General features: G+C 48.8%; 1 protein-coding gene across 2 annotated transcripts in view; it reads left to right on the top strand.

The window, feature by feature from the left end:
* The window catches only part of PDE2A (phosphodiesterase 2A), a 360,136-nt gene that overhangs the window by 172,001 nt on the left and 166,917 nt on the right, over positions 1-21,218 (top strand). The gene's annotated exons all lie outside the window — the stretch shown is intronic.

Raw genomic sequence — 21,218 nt, forward strand, 5'->3', positions numbered from 1 at the left:
CTCGTCCTCTGTCGTCCCCTTCTCCTAGTGCCCTCAATCTTTCCCAAAAAAATTACTCCATATATTGAATAAAATAATCTATCTAAAACTTGGTTAAGATCTATCAGATAATTTAATTTACAGCGTAGTTTTGATTCCTCTCAGTAATTCTTAGTTTTAATTGAACTATCAAAATCGTGCAGTGATCCGCTTCTCTTCTTATGGAATAAGACATTAATCAGGAATCTAGCGACCGTAAGGGATCTGCTCGGTTCATCATCATTCAGCAAATAAATTAATTTGGTTTCCTGCATCTCGTCAGCAATTCTCGATAATAGTGGATACAGGAATCTGGACTGAGCAGCCGAGTGAACTGGGCAACAAAAAAGTATGTGGTGTAGAGATTCTACAGAGCCACTGTTACAGTCGCATAGAAGGGAAATCTGGCCGTTGGAGAATCTGTTACCCATAACATTTGATGGAAACTGCAAACAGAGAATTGCCACCTTGGGCCCTTAGAACATTGCTGGGGAAAGAGCAGAGAGATCGCTCACCTCAGCGTTTCAACAGGGTGAGAGCCTTTTGACAGTGGAGAGGACTCCGTCAGAAGGTAGAAGGTGGGATCTCCTTCACTGGAAGTTTCTAACAGAGGCTGGGTGGTCGTCTGTCGGGGTTTTGGGCTAGAGGAACTTTGAGGTCCCTTCCAGCTGGTAAGATTCTAAGATATCAGGATTGTTCCAGCTTCCACCATTGCTGCCTCCTGAGGGGGGGGGGGAGTTCCATAGTTTAACTGTCCACTGCGTGAAGAAATCCATTCTTTCTATCTTTCCTCAATCTCTCCTTCCTTGGAGGTTTTTAATTGGATGGCCTTCTGTTGGGGATTCTTTAGCTGCGCTGAAGGGCTTTGGGGTAGATGACCCTTGAGCTCCCTTCCATGTTTACAGTGGTATGATTCTATAATTCTATGAAGTCTCTCCTGAGTGCTAATGAAGAAAGGGGCAGATGCAGCACGCCTATTCCACAAATGGGGAGCCACCACCTAGAAGGCCCTGGCATGGCTCAAGGCCAACTGGGCAGCAGACATCAGTGATAGGCCCTCTCCTGTCTATCAAAAGGTCCAAGATGGTTGATACTGGGGGAGACACCCTTTCTGGTACTGTACTCGGGTTCCATGCCATGTAGCTCCTTTTTTGCTAGGACTAACACTTTAAATTGGGCTCATTAGCTGACAGATGGTCAGTATAGCGATTTCAGGACCAGTGACACATGATTCAATTGGGCTGTCCACTTCCAAGCTAGGGGTCACATTCTGCACTAGCAACAGCCTCAAGATCAGCATTTCCCAAACTTTTTTGGAGGGGCCAACCCTTCATTTGTTTCCATAAGGTAAAAGGTAAAGGGACCCCTGACCATTAGGTCCAGTCGTGACCAACTCTAGGGTTGCAGCACTCATCTCGCTTTATTGGCCTAGGGAGCTGGCGTACAGCTTCCAGGTCATGTGGCCAGCATGACAAAGCCGCTTTTGGCGAACCAGAGCAGCGCACGGAAACGCCGTTTACCTTCCCGCCGGAGTGGTACCTATTTATCTACTTGCACTTTGACGTGCTTTCAAGATGCTAGGTGGGCAGGAGCAGGAACCAAGCAACGGGAGCTCACCCCATCGCGGGGATTCGAACCACCGACCTTCTGATCAGCAAGCTCTGGGCTCTGTGGTTTAACCCACAGTGCCACCCGCGTCCCTCTTGTTTCCATAAACTCATCCCTAATGCGCCCTACCCTATGGGAAGCATTATGCAGAACAGCAGTTTGCACGACCCGCTAATGAAGATAACAACACCATCAAATTCAAAGCGTAACAATTAATTGCACGTTTATTCAAAAATAAATACATGCAAACAAAAATATTTGCTATGTTCTAACCTTGTAGCTAAAAAAAGAACGCATAGCTAAGAATATCGTGTGAAGAGCATTTATACGCATTGCTACTAATGCCAAGCATAAGGGTGAAGGAAATTTATAGCATAACATGTTTATACATACATAACCGCTTACCAAATATGCACAAACTGTCCCCTGCCGCGGATGTACGGTTAATAAGAAGAACAATAATTGGCCATCTTGTGACAATTCAGACTTGTAAATACAAAGAAAATGTGAGCAAAGGCAATAGCTTTGGAAGTGATAAGAGCAGGAAAACGTTAAATACGAAGCAAGGGAGGAGTTTTGCTCTAGGAAGTAGCTTGGTCAATTGTATATGTGATCAGCTGGGGAGCCTCCAGTGCCCCCCTGCTGCTTCCTTGGCCCTTAGCATCTCCCCAGGTAATCCCACTGCCTGTTTTGGGATCCACTGTTCTAGACTGTCTCCAAGGGCAGCCCCACAGGGAGCGCATTGCAGTAGTGCAGGTGGGAAGTCAGCCGAGCATGGACAACCGAGGCCAGCCTCTTCCGGTTCCAGGAGCACCCTCTCTGGGTAACCTGAAAGAAGATTTGGCTGCTGCAGTAAAGCAGCCTGGTTAACTGCGGCTCTGCTTAGCCCTCCCTTTGAAAAGCTGAGCTTGCAACAGGGTGGAAGTTTCCGACAAACTCACCGAAGGAGAGGCAGGAGCGATGGATGGGCTATTATTTCTTTCTCGCTTTGTCCCTTGGCTTTTGCGAGCACTTCTGGAGAGAGGCCCAGCTGGGAGAAGGGAGATTACTCAGCCTTCCATCAGAAGCAAAGTGCTCACCTTTCTTTTGGCATCCTGGAGGAATTTGAATAGATGCTTAATAGAGGTCAAGCGGCATAGTACCAAGGCTTTGCAGATAACGGCCACAATGTGTGTGTCTGTCTCTCTCTCTTGTGTGTGTGTGTGTGTGTTTAAATACTTCGGCTCTCCAATTTTCATTTTTTTAAAAACTGCAATCACTGCACCTTATTCCACCTCCTTTAGCAAAGCATTTCCTGCTACCTGGCATCTCTCCCCCCCCCCCCCCCGCCGCCAATGCAATGCCTTTCAAAGATTTGAGCATTTCGTTCCGACAGCTGAATCGAAAGCAGCGAGGAAAACATCATCTGCGTCCAAGTTAGTTTATCCAGCCACTGCCAGCCAAGCTCCTGAAATTGCTTGGGGGGGGGGGTGGGAATTACCGGTAGTTAACCTGCTTGCTTTCCAAATGGCCAGGGCTTGATTCATCCCCACTGGGGAAACCGAGGCAGTCCCCGGCTAAAGTGCAACATGCCCATGCCCTCTTTCCCCCCAGGGGAAACTGCTCTTTAGCGCTCAATCAGAGCAAACAGCAATTCCGGTTTTCCTAATATTGACATTTTTTAGAATCATAGAAATGCATAGCTGCCAAGTTTTCCCTTTTCTCGCGAGGAAGCCTATTCAGCATAAGGGAAAATCCCTTAAAAAAAATGGATAACTTGGCAGCTATGTAGAAATGTAGCATTGGAATGGACCCCAAGCATTAGCTAGTCCTAGTCCAACCCTCTACAATACAGAAACCTCAGCAGAGGGAGCAACAATAGACCTGAGATCATAGAATTTAAAAAGTGTAGAGTTGGAAGGGACCGCGAGAGTCATCTTTTCCATGCCCTGCATGGCGACTAAATCATTGCTTAAAACGAATGCCGGATTTATGTATAAGCTAAAAAAGCTCTAGCTTAGGGCCCCACTCCCTTGGGGGGCCCAAAAAAAAATTAAAGGAAAAAAAACCCTGGATGTACATTTCCTAAAAATAAAAAAACAAATAAAATAAAACCTACATACAGCAACAGTGTTTTGTGTTGTGTAGGCTCCTATGATATAAGTCATGGGCCCCGTCTGCTAGCCAGCTCCCTAAAATATCCCTTGTTTGCTCATTTCTATATATAGGGTGCCTACGTTCTGCATGGATTGGTTGCATGGCAACATGGGCAAATGGCTTGAGATACCTATTAGGTCCATTAATTACCATACAGCATATATTCAACACAAAAAAGTGACAATTCGTTGTTGACAAAGGACAGCTGGACATAACAAGGACCCCATTACCTTCAGTAGCTTAGAGCCTCATCAAACCTAAATCCGGCTCTGCTTAAAAGCCTCCAAGAAGTAGGGTTGCCGGACTGAATAGAGGACAGGACTTCTGTGCCTTTAATCGCCCTGCTCTCTTTTGAGTCTGGAAACCTTAAAGAGAAACCGGCAGCAGGCCCTTTGCTTGGAAATTAAACAAAGGGTCTGCTGGTTTCTCTTTAAGGTTTCCAGACTCAAAAGAGAGCAGGGCAATTAAAGGCACAGGAGTCCTGTCCTCTATTCAGTCTGGCAACCCTACCAAGAAGGAGAGTCTACCACCTTCTGAGGGAGACTGGTCCAATGCCAAACAGCTCTTACTGTCAGGAAGTTCTTCCGATGTTTAGTCTGAATTGCCTTTCTTAAAGCCATTGGTTCAAGTTCTACCCTCCAGAGCAGGAGAAAACAAGCATGTGGCAGCTCTTGAGATATTTGACGGTGCCTATCATATCTCCTCTCAGCCTCCTCTTTTCCGGGGGAAATATACTCAGCTCCTTCAACCGTTCCTCATGAGGCTTGGTTTCCAGACCCTTGATCCTCTTGGTCGCCCTCCTCCTCTGCACACCTTCCAGCTTGTCAACATCCATCTTAAATTGTGGCACCCAGAACTGGACACAGTATTCTAGGTGTGGTCGGACCAAGGCAGAATAGAGTGGGACTATTCCTTCCTTTGATCTGGAGACTAGATCTTCTGTTGAGGCAGCCTAGAATTGTTGTTGTTTAGTCGTTTAGTCGTGTCCGACTCTTCGTGACCCCATGGACCATAGCACGCCAGGCACTCCTGTCTTCCACTGCCTCCCGCAGTTTGGTCAAACTCATGTTCATAGCTTCGAGAACACTGTCCAAACATCTCGTCCTCTGTCGTCCCCTTCTCCTAGTGCCCTCCATCTTTCCCAACATCAGAGTCTTTTCCAAGGATTCTTCTCTTCTCATGAGGTGGCCAAAGTATTGGAGCCTCAGCTTCAGGATCTGTCCTTCCAGTGAGCACTCAGGGCTGATTTCCTTCAGAATGGATAGGTTTGATCTTCTTGCAGTCCACGGGACTCTCAAGAGTCTCCTCCAGCACCATAATTCAAAAGCATCATCAAAAGCCTAGAATAGTGTTAGCCTTTTTTGCTCCTGCATCACTGTCAGGGGACCACCAGGGGTCAGTGGAGAGTCCAGGAAGTCGGGACAAGGGCTCTCCGATGAAGATGGAGCCGAGGATGCTAGCACCTCGCAGCATCCTTTGGAGGGTGGTACTGGGGCTCAGACAGCAGTGCAGACCCTTGGGGATGCTGAGAGTGCAAGGTTTCCAGAGGGAAGGCTGGAGGGGTCGGGCCATGGTGCTCAGGAGAGGGAGGCTCCAGGGGAGACAGCACCGGCCCCTCAGCTGAGCAGCTCTAGCGGTGAGGGCGCTCCACCAGACCCATCTCCCCAACAGCGAGGTGGGGGGGGGGGAGAGGAGGGAGCAGAGGAGGAGATTCAAGGTGCCCAGGGAGCGCTGTTGGCGAAAGTCCCGACGGGGGGTGCTTCCGGATTCTGATTCAGAATAGTCATGGATTTTGATGCCCTGTAATGTACATATGTATATAATACAGCCACAGAGTTTGGAGCTGTTTACTCGTCAGGAAGCAACCAGCATCATTACAGCAATCCGGAAGCCCCCCCCCCCCAGTCGTGACTTCCGCCCAGACCCTGAGGTCCAGCTCTGAGGGCCTTCTGGCAGTTTCCTCCCTGCGAGAAGTGAGGTTACAGGGAACCAGGCAGAGGGCCTTCTCAGTGGTGGCGCCTGCCCTGTGGAACGCCCTCCCATCAGATGTCAAGGAAATAAGCAACCGTCTGACTTTTAGAAGGCATCTGAAGGCAGCCCTGTTCAGGGAAGTTTTTAATGTTTGATGTTTTATTGTATTTTTAATATTTTGTTGGAAGCCAGCCAGATGGGCAGGGAATGAATGAATGAAAAAATAAATAATGTACCATATTTTTCCGTGTATAAGCCTAGGAATTTGTCTTCAAAAATTGTGTTAAAAAGTGAGGGTCGTCTTATGCATGGATAGTGCATAGGGTGATCATTTGATTGATTGCTGCCGCGGCTGTCAACAGCTTTGGGGCATGTTATTGGTTGCTGCGTCAAGGGCTGGTGTTGATTGGCTGATGCTGCGGCAATTGGGCGGGTGATTGGCAGCTTCTGCCAGCAAGGGGGCAGACGAGTGGCGGGTTTTGCGTTGTGTGCAGGCAAACAATTTTCGGCCATCCTCCCCCCCCCCAAAAAAAGCTCAACAACTCTGAGCCATCAGCCCCCATTTTCTTAAATACGAGTCCCCCCAAATAGGGGGCGTCTTATACACGGAGAATTTCCGTACATTCCTTGACTCCTAGCTGGAAGGTGGTGATTTGTCAACCGAAGGAGCAACACATCTGGATTTGCATTAGCTGTGATTTCCGCCTTGCAGGGGGTTAGGCTAGATGAGCCTTGGGGGTCCCTTGCAGCTCTGCCATCTGTGAGTTGGGTTTGGAGCACCTGTGGGTGGGAGGCCACCTTGCCTGCATCATCATCCGCCTGCCTCCTTTCATCAGCAAACAGAGCAGGAAGCTGTCGTTTCCTGAGTGACACATGCCAGCGGGGGTTGGGGTGGGGTGGGGGAGATGTCAGTGCGCCACATCCCATAACTGGTAGCTGAACTCCTCCGCCTGGGCCCTTCAGAGGTGTCGGAGGGAAGTGATACTGACACGGCGCTGTTACACTCTCTGCTCTCACACTGCTGGGGTGGCGTCAGAGGGTAAGAGAAGGAGGCAGGTGATTTGGCCTGCCGCAGTGGCAATAATGCAGAGAGCCCTCCCGTTTGACTGGCAGCCGCTGATTAATTCTGAGTCTCTCCTCTTTGTCAGATGAGCTGAGGTGTGGATTGACCAAGGGAAGTAATAGTACCACTGTATTCTGCTCTGGTCAGACCTCACCTGGAATACTGTGTCCAGTTCTGGGCACCACAGTTCAAGAAGGATACTGACAAGCTGGAACGTGTCCAGAGGAGGGCAACCAAAATGGTCAAAGGCCTGGAAACGATGCCTTATGAGGAACGGCTTAGGGAGCTGGGTATGTTTAGCCTGGAGAAGAGAAGGTCAAGGGGTGATATGATAGCCATGCTCAAATATATAAAAGGATGTCATATAGAGGAGGGAGAAAGGTTGTTTTCTGCTGCTCCAGAGAAGCAGACACGGAGCAATGGATTCAAACTACAGTGATACCTCTACTGACGAATTTAATGTGTTCCCAACGCAAATTCGTAAGTCGAAAAAATTTGCAAGTCAAAGACACGGAGCAATGGATTCAAACTTCAAGAAAGAAGATTCCACCTAAACATTAGGAAGAACTTCCTGGCAGTAAGAGCTGTTCGGCAGTGGAGTTTGCTACCAAGGAGTGTGGTGGAGTCTCTTTCTTTAAGCAGAGGCTTGATAGGCATATGTCAAGAATGCTTTGATGGTGTTTCCTGCTTGGCAGGGGGTTGGACTGGATGTCCCTTGTGGTCTCTTCCAACTCTACAATTCTATGATTCTATGACTCTGGCCCTTGCGTTGCAAGGATGCCTTCATGTCTTGGATGGGACCTGTCACCAGGGACGGACTGAGCAACCTCTCTTTCCGTTTCACTTGGTGCTATAGCATCCTATCTCGTTTCGCACAGGTGTCTTGGAAAAGAACGCGCAGAGACGCTCTGCATTAGTACGTTTCCGAGCACAATTCAAAGTGTCGGTGCTGGCCTTGAAAGCCCTAAACGGCCTCGGTCCAGTAGACCTGAAGGAGCGTCTCCACCCCCATCGTTCAGCCCGGACACTGAGGTCCAGCGCCGAGGGCCTTCTGGCGGTTCCCTCATTGCGAGAAGCCAAGTTGCAGGGAACCAGGCAGAGGGCCTTCTCGGTAGTGGCACCCACCCTGTGGAATGCCCTCTCACCAGATGTCAAAAAAAAACCAAAAACTACCAAACTTTTAGAAGACATCTGAAGGCAGCCCTGTTTAGGGAGGCTTTTAATGTTTAATCCATTATTGTATTGTATTTTTCTGTTGGAAGCCGCCCAGAGTGGCTGGGGAAACCCAGTCAGATGGGTGGGGTATAAATAATACATTATTATTATTATTATTATTATTATTATTATTATTATTATGCACAGTGCATTGCGGCAGTCCAGCCGGGAAGTTTCCAGAGCATGCATTCCTGCAGGGGGTTGGACTAGATGACCCATGGGGTCCCTTCCAACTCTACAGTTCTGTGATTCTTGGGTGTACAATGGCTGGGGCATCTCCATCTGAAAGGGGTTGTAGCTGGCGTACTAGCAGGAACCGGGGAAAGGCCCTCCTAGCCATTGTGGTTAGCTGAGTCGACAGTGACGGGGTCAGATCCAGAAGTTTCCCCTTGGCTGGTTCTTCTGTCCGACGGTTTCCACAGGCTTGGCCTCTTGATGCCAGTGGATCTTCTCTGTTCACAGCCTTTTTTTGCAAGAACCGGCTGTTGACAGGCATGTCTCGGGGCTCTGTTTCCTCATCGCTCCCCCCTTTGGGAGTTGCCGTTTTTCATGTTTCCTTTCAATTCACGGCAGTGCGGGACACTTCATTTCAAAGAGCTGACAGGGCAGATCAGATACACTTTCCGTCAGGTGGTGGCTGCGAGCAACAGCAGCAGCAGCTGGCTGGCAATATGCGAGGGCAAAGGAGTTCATTTTCCGTGGCAAAGCTTTCCGTCAAAAAGGAAGGGAGAAATTGCATGAGACAAGGGGACTTCATTCCACATGCTGATCCACTGCTGGATCAGGCCAGTGGCCCCTCCAGTCCACCATCCTGTTCTCACAAGGGGGGGGGCAGCCAGATGCCCATTATGGGAAACCCGCAATCAGGATTCGAACACAAGACCCCCTCTCGCCTCCTGTGGTTTCCAGCAACTGGCATTCAGAAGCATCGCTGCCTCCGACTGCGGAGGCAGAGCAGAGCCATCGTGATTAGTAGCCATCAATAGTCGTGATGGCTCTGGAGGGTAGGACTCGAACCCATGGCTTCAAGTCAGAAGAAAGGAAATTCTGACTAAACATCAGGGATACCTTTCTGAGTTGTTTGACAGCGGAACAGACTCCCTCAGGAGGTGGTGGACTCTCCTTCCTTGGAGGCTTTTGAGCAGAAGTCGGATGGTCTCTGTCATGGATGCTTTAGCTGAGATTCCTGCATTGCGGGGGGGTTGGACTAGATGACCACTGGAGATCCCTTCCAACTGTACAATTCTATGAATTTGTCCAGTCCTCTTTTAAAGCCATCTAGGTTGGTGGGCACCGCTGCCTCCTGTGGGAGTGAGTTCCACAGTTAACTATAATAAATTATAATAAATAAATTTGTATTTATACCCTGCCCTTCCTGGTTTAAAAACTGGGCTCAGGGCAGCTAACAGCAAATATAAAATATTGATTAAAATGCGACTTTAAAACAAACAGCTTAAAAACAGCATAAAATACAACATAAATGCAGCATCAATGTCAATAAAATTAAAAAAATCAGGATCTTGGGAGGGCGGGCGGACCCAGTTCAGTAAACATCAAGTGATTGCCAGGGCTAACTGGCCAAGTTGGTCCTGCTAGGGCCAGCAAGGAGACCAGGGAAGAGTTTAAATGTGGGGTCCCAGAAGGGTTTCTTCATAGAAAAAGGAAAGGGAAAAGGGGAATGGAGGATCAGGCTAATTCAAATTGAAGGCCAGGCGGAATTGCTCTGTCTTACAGGCCCTGCGGAAGGAGATCAAGTCCTGCAGGGCCCTAGTCTCGTGGAACAGAGCATTCCACGGGGTCGGAGCCATCACTGAAAAAGCCCTGGCGCTGGTGGAGGGAAATCTGGCTTCTCCAGGGCCCCGGACCCTTAAGCTATTATTATTCATGGACCTTAAGGTCCTCTGCGGGACATACCAGGAGAGGCGGTCCCGTAAGTACGAGGGTCCTAGGCTGCATAGGGCTTTAAAGGTCAAAACCAGCACCTTAAACCTGACCCGATACTCCACGGGGAGTCCATAGCTGCCAAGTACCCCGTTTTCCTCGGGAAACCCCCGTTTTTACTTACCTTTTCCCGGTGGCCCCCCGTATCACTTCGTCTCCCGTTTTTCTCCCTTATTTTCTCCTGCCGGCGGCCATTTTTTTCTTTCTGATTTGCCCTTCTATGGGCACCAAAAATGGCCGTCGCCGGCTTCAAAAGTCTCATCTACGCATGTCCGGAAGTGCATAGACGCGACTTCCGGTGTTGGCGGCGGCCATTTTTGGTGCCCATAGATGGGCGGAGCAACACCGGAAGTTGCGCTGACGCACTTCCTGACATGCGTACAAGTGACTAGCGCTGGTGGAGGTTCAACATCTTTATCAATGACTTGGATGATGGGCTTGAGGGCATCCTGAGCAAGTTTGCAGATGACACCAAATTGGGAGGGGTGGCTAACACCCCAGAGGACAGGATCACACTTCAGAATGACCTTAACAGATTAGACAACTGGGCCAAAGCAAACAAGATGAATTTTAACAAGGAGAAATGTAAAGTACTACACTTGGGCAAAAAAAATGAAAGGCACAAATACAGGATGGGAGACACCTGGCTTGAGAGCAGTACATGTGAAAAGGATCTAGGAGTCTTGGTAGACCACAAACTTGACATGAGTCAGCAGTGTGATGCAGCAGCTAAAAAAGCCAATGCAATTCTGGGCTGCATCAATAGGAGTATAGCATCTAGATCAAGGGAAGTAATAGTACCACTGTATTCTGCTCTGGTCAGACCTCACCTGGAGTATTGTGTCCAGTTCTGGGCACCACAGTTCAAGAAGGATACTGATAAGCTGGAACGTGTCCAGAAGAGGGCAACCAAAATGGTCAAAGGCCTGGAAACGATGCCTTATGAGGAACGGCTTAGGGAGCTGGGTATGTTTAGCCTGGAGAAGAGAAGGTTAAGGGGTGATATGATAACCATGTTCAAATATATAAAAGGATGTCATATAGAGGAGGGAGAAAGGTTGTTTTCTGCTGCTCCAGAGAAGTGGACACGGAGCAACGGATTCAAACTACAAGAAAGAAAATTCCACCTAAACATTAGGAAGAACTTCCTGACAGTAAGAGCTGTTCGGCAGTGGAATTTGCTGCTAAGGAGTGTGGTGGAGTCTCCTTCTTTGGAGGTCTTTAAGCAGAGGCTTGACAGCCATCTGTCAGGAATGCTTTGATGGTGTTTCCTGCTTGGCAGGGGGTTGGACTGGATGGCCCTTGTGGTCTCTTCCAACTCTATGATTCTATGATTCTATGACTAGCAAAGCCGCCGGCGGCCATTTTGGGTGCCCATAGAAGGGCAAAGCAACACCGGAAGTTACGTCGACGCAACTTCCGGTGTCACACGGCTGCCGGTCCCGGATTCTCCAGTCCGGGACTTGGAAGGTAAGACGGGGAGCCAATGCAGCTGGTAAAGCACTGGGTGAATATGCTCCCTTGGCAAGGACCCCGTGAGGAGTCTTGCTGCGGGATTCTGCACCCGCTGAAGTTTCTGGGCCAGTTTCAAGGGCAGCCCCGCGTAGAGCGAGTTACAGTAGTCAAGCCTGGTGGTGACCGTCACATGGATCACTATGTCCTTTATTCTATCTGTTCTGACTCTTCCAACATTCAGCTTCCAACAGTTCTAATGTTAGGAGATAGGGGGGGGAACCTTTTCTCATTCTGCTTTCTCCATGGTTTTATGAACTCCTATCATTTTGCTTCCCGCTTTCCTTTTCTCTAAACTAAAATATCCCTAACTCTGCAACCCAGGGCCGTCTTAAGCTCCTTTGGCGCCCTGGCACTGTGGTGCGACGGATCCCTCCGCCGCCCCCTGCCGCCCCTTTTTCCAGCGCGGTGGGCGGCCAGCCGGGCTCAGTGCGTCGCGCGGTCGCCGAGGGCACTGCTGCGCAGCGGAGCGGCCGGCGGGCGGGCAGGCGCGGCTGCGTGGCGCCCCCCCTGGCAGGCCGGCGCCATGGCGCCCTGCGCCACCCAACCTGGCCATAGAGCCAGCCCTGCTGCAACCTTTCCCCAGTGGGGAATCTCTCCATTGCCTTGATCATTTCGGTTGCCCTTTCCCAAACCTTTCCCAGCTCTACAATATCCTTTCTAAGGTGGGGCAAACAGAGAGGTACACCCATCTCCAAACACGGCCGCGCCAGAGATCCGTGTAGCGGGATTAGGATCCTGGTGCTTACATTTTTCGATTCCTTTCCTAACGATCCCTGGCCCCTTCCACCACTCGCACCCCTCTCCCAGGCACACCCACCCAAACCGAGGTTGCTGGGAATGTTGTTCCTCCCATAAATAGTTCCAGAACTAATTTCGTCGGGATGTTGCTAAGCGACCGGCATCACAACCGTGGCAACAGAAACTCTATCGGACCTTCGGTGAAAAGGTGGAAGGGGCAGAAACATTTCAGTGGGGAAAGCGCAACTGTTTCTCTTGGCCCAGGCGCGGCCTGGCAGGCCTCATAAGGACTGCGGTGGTGGTGGCGGCGGAAGGAAATTTGGGGGAAGTTTTGTCAGGAGTTTTTGCTGCTGTTACTGATATTAATTGATATGACTGCTATTTTAGTCCCTTTCTTTTTATGTGGAAATGGTTCAGTTGGGTTATGTGGTTTTCAATCCGTTTTATTCATTTTTATATACAGTGGAACCTCGGTTTACGACTACCTCCGTTTACGAACGCCGATGGACCCGGAAGTGTTTACATCCGGGTTCCGCAGCATCGGATGCGCAGAAGCGATCTGTGCAGCTTGTGCATGCGCAGAAGCGATCTATCAGCGCTTCGCGCACACGCAAAACCGTGCCTTTGTGAGTGAATGCCTCGGTGAACAACCACCTCTGCGGAACGGGTTGCGGTAGCAAACCGAGGTACCACTGTATATTAAGGCCTGGAAACGATGCCTTATGTGGAACAGCTTAGGGAGCTGGGTATGTTTAGCCTGGAGAAGAGAAGGTTTAAGGGGTGATATGATAGCCATGTTCAAATATATCAAAGGATGTCATATAGAGGAGGGAGAAAGGTTGTTTTCTGCTGCTCCAGAGAAGCGGACACGGACAATGGATTCAAGCTACAAGAAAGAAGATTCCACCTAAACATTAGGAAGAACTTCCTGACAGTAAGAGCTCTTCGGCAGTGGAATTTGCTGCCAAGGAGTGTGGTGGAGTCTCCTTCTTTGGAGGTCTTTAAGTGGAGGCTTGACAGCCATCTGTCAGGAATGCTTTGATGGTGTTTCCTGCTCGGCAGGGGGTTGGACTGGATGGCCCTTGTGGTTATATGATTCTATGATATATTTGTAATTATGTGATTTTTTTCATATTATAAGCCTCCTTGAGCATTGTTTTAACTGTGGAAAGGTGGCATACCCCTCCCCCCCAAAAAAGGAGGATGAAGATAAGCTTTTCCAGAGGCATAGGAAGGTGGGGCGGTCCACCCCAGGGGGCATCCCGGGCTGGGTGTGTGACAAAATCCCCCCCGGGCATGATCACCGTTGCACTGGATCTCACCCCCCGGCCGTGATCGCCCTGCCCCCAGGTGCATGACATGTGCGCCGCTCCGGGTGCCCAAGCGGCTTGCTCTGCTGTTGAGCTTTGCAAAGGACTATTCCCGGGTGGTAATTCAGCAATATTTTCCCTTGAGATGACTCAGTGGCCCAGCTGACTACCTTAGCTGGGATCAGGGGGGGCTAGTGACAGCCCTAAGGGACGCAGGTGGCGCTGTGGTCTAAACCACTGAGCCTCTTGGGCTTGCCGATCAGAAGGTCGGCAGTTCGAATCCCCGCAACGGAGTGAGCTCTGTTGCTCTGTCCCAGCTCCTGCCAACCTAGCAGTTCAAAAGCACCTCAAAGTGCAAGTAGATAAATAGGCGTCGCTCCGACAGGAAGGTAAATGGAGTTTCTGTGTGCTGTGGTTTCCGTCACGGTGTTCCGTTGTGCCAGAAGCAGTTTAGTCATGCTGGCCACATGACCCAGAAAGTTGTCTGTGGACAAATGCCAGCTCCCTCAGCCTGAAAGTGAGATGAGCGCCACAACCCCATAGTCACCTTTGGGATCCAGGGGTCCTTTACCTTTTTTACCTTTTTTACCTTTTTTACCTTTAGTGACAATCCTGTGGCTCATATCTGTGGGTCATCACAGGAGATGTTTGCTGCACAGGTGTTGTTTGATGTTTTTGTGTGTGTGACAGCCAGTGGCATGAATGATGTGGGCTGATCCAGGGGGGGGGGGGCGGAGATCACCTATTTTAGAAAGCATTTCAACGATGTGGCCTCTGATTCTAAGGATGGCGGATCCATCTGTTTTTAGGTCTCCTAATTTCTCATTTTCCCAGTGTTAAGTTCAGTCCTTTACATTTCCACATCAGTCTGTGGGCTGCTAGTCCTCATGAAAATGTATGTACGTATTTAAATTGTATACCACCCTATAACCACAGGTCTCAGGGCAGTTGCAACATAAAATCACAATATAAAAATGCAAAATACATTTTTTTTAAAAAAAATCACTAGCATTTTAGTGCAGATTTCTAGTAGACACATTTTGGTATGCAATTTCCCCTAATATTTTGGTATGTTACTTTTCCACTAACATATGCATTTTTTACACACAATTGATTTATTTTTATTTTTCACAGTTATATCCCACCTTTCACACCCAAGGAACTAAAGTTGCCATACTTTTGCCTCTCTCTGTATTTATCCTCACATCAGCCCTGTGGGGTAGGCTAGGCTGAAAGAAGATTACCCAGTGGGCTTCAGGTCCGAGTGGGATTTGAACCCTGGTCACCCAGGTCCTAGTCCAGCACTCTAACCACTGCACCACAGTCCCCCAAGTATATGTATTTTTGTGCACATAACTCAGCTACAGGACTACACTGCAAAATTCAGAAAAGGGCAAATTTCAAAGGGCGGCTGTGTTTCAGTTTTCATTTTATTTCAGGAAGGGTGAATTCGGCAGGTTGATCTTTAAATGTGAACTGGCTTGAATTTATCCCCGCATTCCCACCCCTCGATGCCAGTTGCTGGAAACCACAGGAGGGGAGAGCTGGTCTTGTGTTCGAATCCTGCTTGCGGGTTTTGCTTTGGGGCCTCTAGTTGGTCACTTTGAGAAGAGGATGCTGGGCTCACAAGGCCACGTTCCTGATGCAGCAGTCAGGCTCCTCTGGCGAGTCCCTTCCAAGTCTCTGTTTTTACAATTCTCAGTTCCTCATCTGTAAAATAGGAAACTTAATGAAACTTGTCAAGGAGTTTTGTTCTGAGGGTGTCGGAGGAGAGGAGGTTGGCAAATCGCTTTTGTGCAGACGGAAAATGCTGCAGAAGCAACACATGATTAATGGTGGTGATGAAAGTAGTTACAGAAGTTTGAAAACAAAGAATTAAGGTTCCTTCTTTCTTTCTATTTTGCCTCTCAGCGGGTGCCGGAGTCAAGATGCTGGCAAATTGCCTTCCCAGGTTTCTGGCATCATTTAGAGAAAAGGTTAAAAAGGCATTCAAGGATTTCATACTGCCTGTGAAACTGCAGACCTGAAGTTGGGGACCAGCAGGGCCAACGCAAGACAGTTGGGCACCAGAGGTGAACTGCAAAATGTCTCTCCCTGCCAGGGAATCATAGAATCGTAGAGTTGGAAGGGAACCTGAGGGTCATCTAGTCCAACCCCCTGCAATGCAGGAATCTCAGCTAAAGCATCCAGGACAGGCCATCCAACCTCTGCTTCAAAACCTCCAAGGAAGGAGAGCCCACCACCTCCCGAGGAAATATATCCCACTGTCAAACATCTCTTACTCTTTTAAAATGCTTAATGTTTATTATGTTTTTATATACAGTCGTACCTTGGAAGTCAAACGGAATTTGTTCCGGAAATCTGTTCAACTTCCGAAACCTTTGGAAACCAAAGCACGGCTTCTGATTGGCTGCAGGAAGCTCCTGCAGACAATCAGAGGCTGTGGAAGCCCCGTCAGACGTTCGGCTTCCAAAAGAACGTTCGAAAACTGGAACAGTCGCTTCCAGGTTTCAATCGTTTGGGAGCCGAATTGTTCGGGAGCCAAGGCATTTGAGATCCACGGTATGACTGTATGTTGGAAGCAGCCCGGGGTGGCTGGTATTAACAACAACAACAACAACAACAACAACAACAACAACAACAACAACAACAACTGAATAGGCTGTCCCTATTTTAATTGAGGGTATGCACTTTTGAGAGCCATTGGAAACCTTGACAGCTTGCCGTCGCTGCTTTCCTGCTGTGGAATAACATTTCCCGTGCTAACTGACGGCTTAGCTCACTTGGAAGTGCTTTTTAAGAAAGGTGCCGGCAGCAGGGAACCTTTCTGGTAGTGATCAGCGCAGCATTTTAGTGGCATTTTGCTGTGGCCTTTCCATGACCCTGAACACGTGGCTCTCCGTGTACCCGGCTCACAGACGAGCTCTCGCACGGAGGCAGCATCTGAATATGATGTTCGAGGGATGGAGAGAGCGATCAGGCAGGTGAGAAGAGCTTTCCCCCAACCTCTGCGAGGGCGGATGCTTTCCTCCCGAGAGCTGAGGCTCCTTCATAGATTGATGATGCACAACACACAAGTCTCCCCACATTATGGGTCTTTGCAACATGCAATATACACTTGGTCAAGGAAAGGTTAATTCAGTATCCAGGGCAGCTGTTTATCAGCTCCATCTGGTACGCAGGCTGAGACCCTACCTGCCCGCGGACTGTCTCGCCAGAGTGGTGCATGCTCTAGTTATCTCTTGCTTGGACTACTGCAATGCGCTCTATGTGGGGCTACCTTTGAAGGTGACCCGGAAACTACAATTAATCCAGAATGCGGCAGCTAGACTGGTGACTGGGAGCGGCCGCTGAGAGCACATAACACCGGTCTTGAAAGACCTGCATTGGCTCCCAGTACGTTTCCGAGCACAATTCAAAGTGTTAGTGCTGACCTTTAAAGCCCTAAATGGCCTCGGTCCAGTATACCTGAAGGAGCATCTCCACCTCCATCATTCTGCCCGGATACTGAGGTCCAGCTCCGAGGGCCTTCTGGCGGTTCCCTCACTGCGAGAAGCCAAGTTACAGGGAACCAGGCAGAGGGCCTTCTCGGTAGTGGCACCCGCCCTGTGGAATGCCCTCCCACCAGATCTCAAAGAAAAAAACAACTACCAGACTTTTAGAGGACATCTGAAGGCAGCCCTGTTTAGGGAAGCTTTTAATCTTTAAGAAATTAGTGTATTTTAATATTTCTGTTGGAAGCCACCCAGAGTGGCTGGGGAGACCCAGCCAGATGGGTGGGGTATAAATAAATTAATAATAATAATAATAATAATAATAATAATAATAATAATAATACGAGACTAATACGAGGTTGCAGCATACAAGACTTATTAGGTAAGAGAACAGGCGAGTAACAGGCGACATGATAGAAGTGAACAAAATGTGTGGCATAGCATAGAGAGAGTAGCTGGAGAGAAGTTTCTCTCGTAGAGGGCTCTTGTCTTCGAATCCTGCTTGCAGGTTTTTCGCAGGCTTTGGTTGGCCACGGTGAGAACAGGATACTGGACTAGGTAGGCTATTCCATTGGCCTGATCCAGCAGGCTCTTCCTGTGTTCTTAAAAGATGCACATCATTGTAGCTTGCCTCTGACTGGGACTCAGTCTAGCTTTTGGAGTGATTGTTTCCACTGTGCTTTGCTGAAATAAAAGCAATCTGTCCCTACCCCCCACCCCACCCCCCAAACTAATAGAGAAGCGGCTTGCTCCCTGGCATACTGTAAATTCCGTAGTGGATGCAAAACACTGTCTGTTTTCTCCTGTCAAACCTTGAAGGGTGTGAATGATGGAGCTGGCGAGGAGGAAGGCGCGATCTCAGTTTGGAATGACAGAAGGCATGATGTTGAGGAATGAAAGTGGGCCAGAGAACGCCATATTAGCGCACTGGTGCATGCTGTCATTCAGAGCCAATGGCCCTACCACAGGATGCAGATAGAACCAAGATTCTTGCAGAAAGCTAGAAGCGTAAATGACTTTCACTGATACTACTGGATCCAATTCATGTTTCCTTTAATGAATTAAACTAGATAGTTTTAATTTGATTTTGAATAAATGTATAAGTAATTGTTGCTGTTTTGACTTTTGCTTTCATTCTTAACTTCCTTAGTGGGTCTTGCAACCCACTATTCTGAACAATGGTTTTTTATAGGGCAGGGTAAGGGTGCGCTGGGGATGAGTTAATGGAATGAATGGGGTGTTAGGAGAGCTTGCAGGTTGGGTGAATTGGCTTGAAATGATCACTTGCAGTTTCTGGGGTTCAAAGGCTTTATTCATGCAGGAGGCATTCACAGATTGAGTAGAGATGAAAGAGAGAAATAACAGACATCTTGTCTCAACAGGTTGGGAGAGAGAAAAACCAAAACATGACTCAGCTTTTAGGGGCGAAGGTAACTTAGATGAAGAGACTACAAACAAGTGCTACAAGTTAGACAAACAGTGCCCTCGTGTAATTTAAAGTAACACATGCATTCATTCAGGAGGAAGGAAATGTATTTGCTTTTCTTCAGTGGCAGGCTGTGGCCCCCAAAAGTTTGCACACCACTTGTCTAACCCCTTTGTCCTTTCCTTCAACTTAAAAGAAGCCTGTAAATGAGGGGGCGTGGTTCAGATGAGCCAATGTGGCTAGAGTGTCAGACCTGGGAAACCTGGGTTTGAATCCCCGCTCAACCAAAGAGCTCACTGGGTGACCTTTGGGGCCAATCACTGCCTCTCAGCCTAACCTACCTCGCAGGGTTGTTGTGACGATTAAAGAGGAGGGAAAGACCCTTGAGCTAACACCATACTTCGACAAAGGGAGTAGTTTGAAAGGCTTCCTCATATACACTCCATCCTCGCAGGTAGAGGGTTGAAGGTTTGTTGTAAGGGGACCCAGAGTCCCATCTAGACTGACTACTCCCAAACATTCTGCAATTGCGAAACTGTTTGTGTTTCTTTGTGTGGGCCTGTATGATACCGTCCAGCTCTTTTCGCTGCTTGGATTGTGACATTTATGAAGGTTGCTGCAGATGGAGATCATTCGCTCAAACCCTGCTGACTGACGGGAGACGGTTTTGTCACCTGCTGAGTCATGCCAGGTGACTGCGTTTTGCTTGCACCCTGCCGACTCATTGATAGCGCTTTGCTTGCGCTTTTGCTGACTGTAGAAAAGAGCCCGGTCAATGGAGAGCTGTCCATGCTGATGGCATGAGATCACAGGCAGGCATTTGCTAAGTGTTTGACTCGCACCATTTGCGAGCGCTTGGCAAACTATTTGCCTTCCTCCATCCTGCCAAGAACACAGAGGCGATGTAACCACACTTCTGTACCCGATTAAAGTCCAGGAAAGCGAGAGAGAGAGTGTGTGCTAAGAATCCTCTCACCACTGAGCGGGAGGCTGCAGATGGACGGACGGCTTAATAGTGATATGTGCAACTTGAGGAGCAGTCAACTGTAATCACTCAAAGTTTTGGCAAGGAGAAGCTGCAAGAAATTAGCTTTGGCTGGTGGCTGCATGTCAGCCTTGCCAGACTTGAAGAGAGCCAGTCCTAATCAGGCAGGCAGCGGAGCCAGGAAGCAGGTGGGCTGTGCTGTGCATCAGGTATGTCAGCATGTAGAGACAGGCAGATGGAGGACTCAAAAGTTGAGAGAGAAACACAGGCTGGGGAACAGGGTTTATCCTTAAGCCTCACACCCCAAAGGACCAGTTTCTGATCGTAATGATGTCAAGCGACTGCAGAGATGTCACTTTGAGCCAAAGATTGAGGGGGACCAATGTTGGAGGCACGCGATGAGTGCTTGTGCCACACTTTGTGGGAATGTTCAGGGTGGCAGGAAAGGATATATTGTTTATTAATATCCTTCCTAACTTGCGCTAGCAAGTTCCTTTATGTAGCAGAGTTACAATCCCCCTTTTATATGCACAACAGATAGCTGGTTGCAGGCTCGTGTGAGCCTCTCACTGTCTCAGATTGAATTGTACGTTCCTGGTAAGTTCCCTTGGATCCCTCTCAAAAGAATAAAAATGCCACAATCTAATTCAAAGTCAATTGAAGATGTTTACTCACATCAGTTCACAGTGTGATCCCTGAAGGCAGGCTTAGTTACAAATATGTACATGTGGATCTACCCCATATGGGGGAATAATCCCAGTGCTTCTGCTAGCTGAGAGCTGGCCGAACAGTCCTAGCTAGAAGCTGGTCAAACGAAGAAGGAAGTCAAAAAGAGGGAGGTGTGCTGCGTGACTCGTCCTTTTGTTACCTGGACAGGTAAGGTCACACCCACCTTCTAACACATGCAAAATGAAGAGTGCCTCCATTGTCGGGAGAAAGCTGGGCCCCGTTTTGCACCCCAGGTAGAAGCAACCCACATCCTGCTGTTGGGAGGAAGCCAGTTGCTTCACTGCACACTGGAGCACCCTGATTTCTGCACATGGGGGGGGGGCTGGGCCCCCTCCCAAAATATGGAGGGGTCCCAGAACAGCTCAGCTACCTACAGAAATCTCAAGGGCTGTCACATTCTCTATTGGTCAGACCACAGCTAGAATCCTGTGTCCAGTTCTGGGCACCACAATTTAAGAAGGGTGTTGACAAGCTGGAAGGTGTGTAGAGGAGGGCGACCAAGATGACTAAGGCTCTAGAAACCAAGCCTTATGAGGAATGGTTGAAGGAGCTGGGTATGTTTAGCCTGGAAAAGGGGAGACTGAGAGGAGCTGTGATAGCCATCTTCAAATATCCGAAGGCCTGTCACATGGAAGAGGGAACAAGCTTGTTTTCTGCTGCTCTGGAGGGTAGGATTCAAACCAGTGGCTTCAAGTTACAAGACTAAACATCGGGGAAAACTTTCTGATAGTAGGAGCTGTTTGACAGGGGAACAGACTCCCTTAGGAGGTAGTGGACTCTACTCCTTTGGATGTTTTAAAGCAGAGGTTGTGTGGCCATCTTGATGTTTTTGCTGAGATTCCTGCGTTGCAGGGGGTTGGACTAAATGACCCTGGGTGTCCCTTCCAACTCTGCAATCCGATGATTCTATGAAATGTCAATCCGAGGAGAATCTGAATTGCCGTTTGCGCCAGTTGGACCAGAGGACCATTGGGCCCCTTCCAACTCTACAATTCTATGCTTCTGAGACCAGGTGGGCCATTGGCCTGATCCAGCAGACTCTTCTTCGGTTCTTGTGATCTTTCTTATG

The sequence above is a fragment of the Zootoca vivipara genome, chromosome 4 (assembly GCF_963506605.1).
Source record: "Zootoca vivipara chromosome 4, rZooViv1.1, whole genome shotgun sequence".
In the NCBI taxonomy this organism is placed as follows: Eukaryota; Metazoa; Chordata; class Lepidosauria; order Squamata; family Lacertidae; genus Zootoca; species Zootoca vivipara.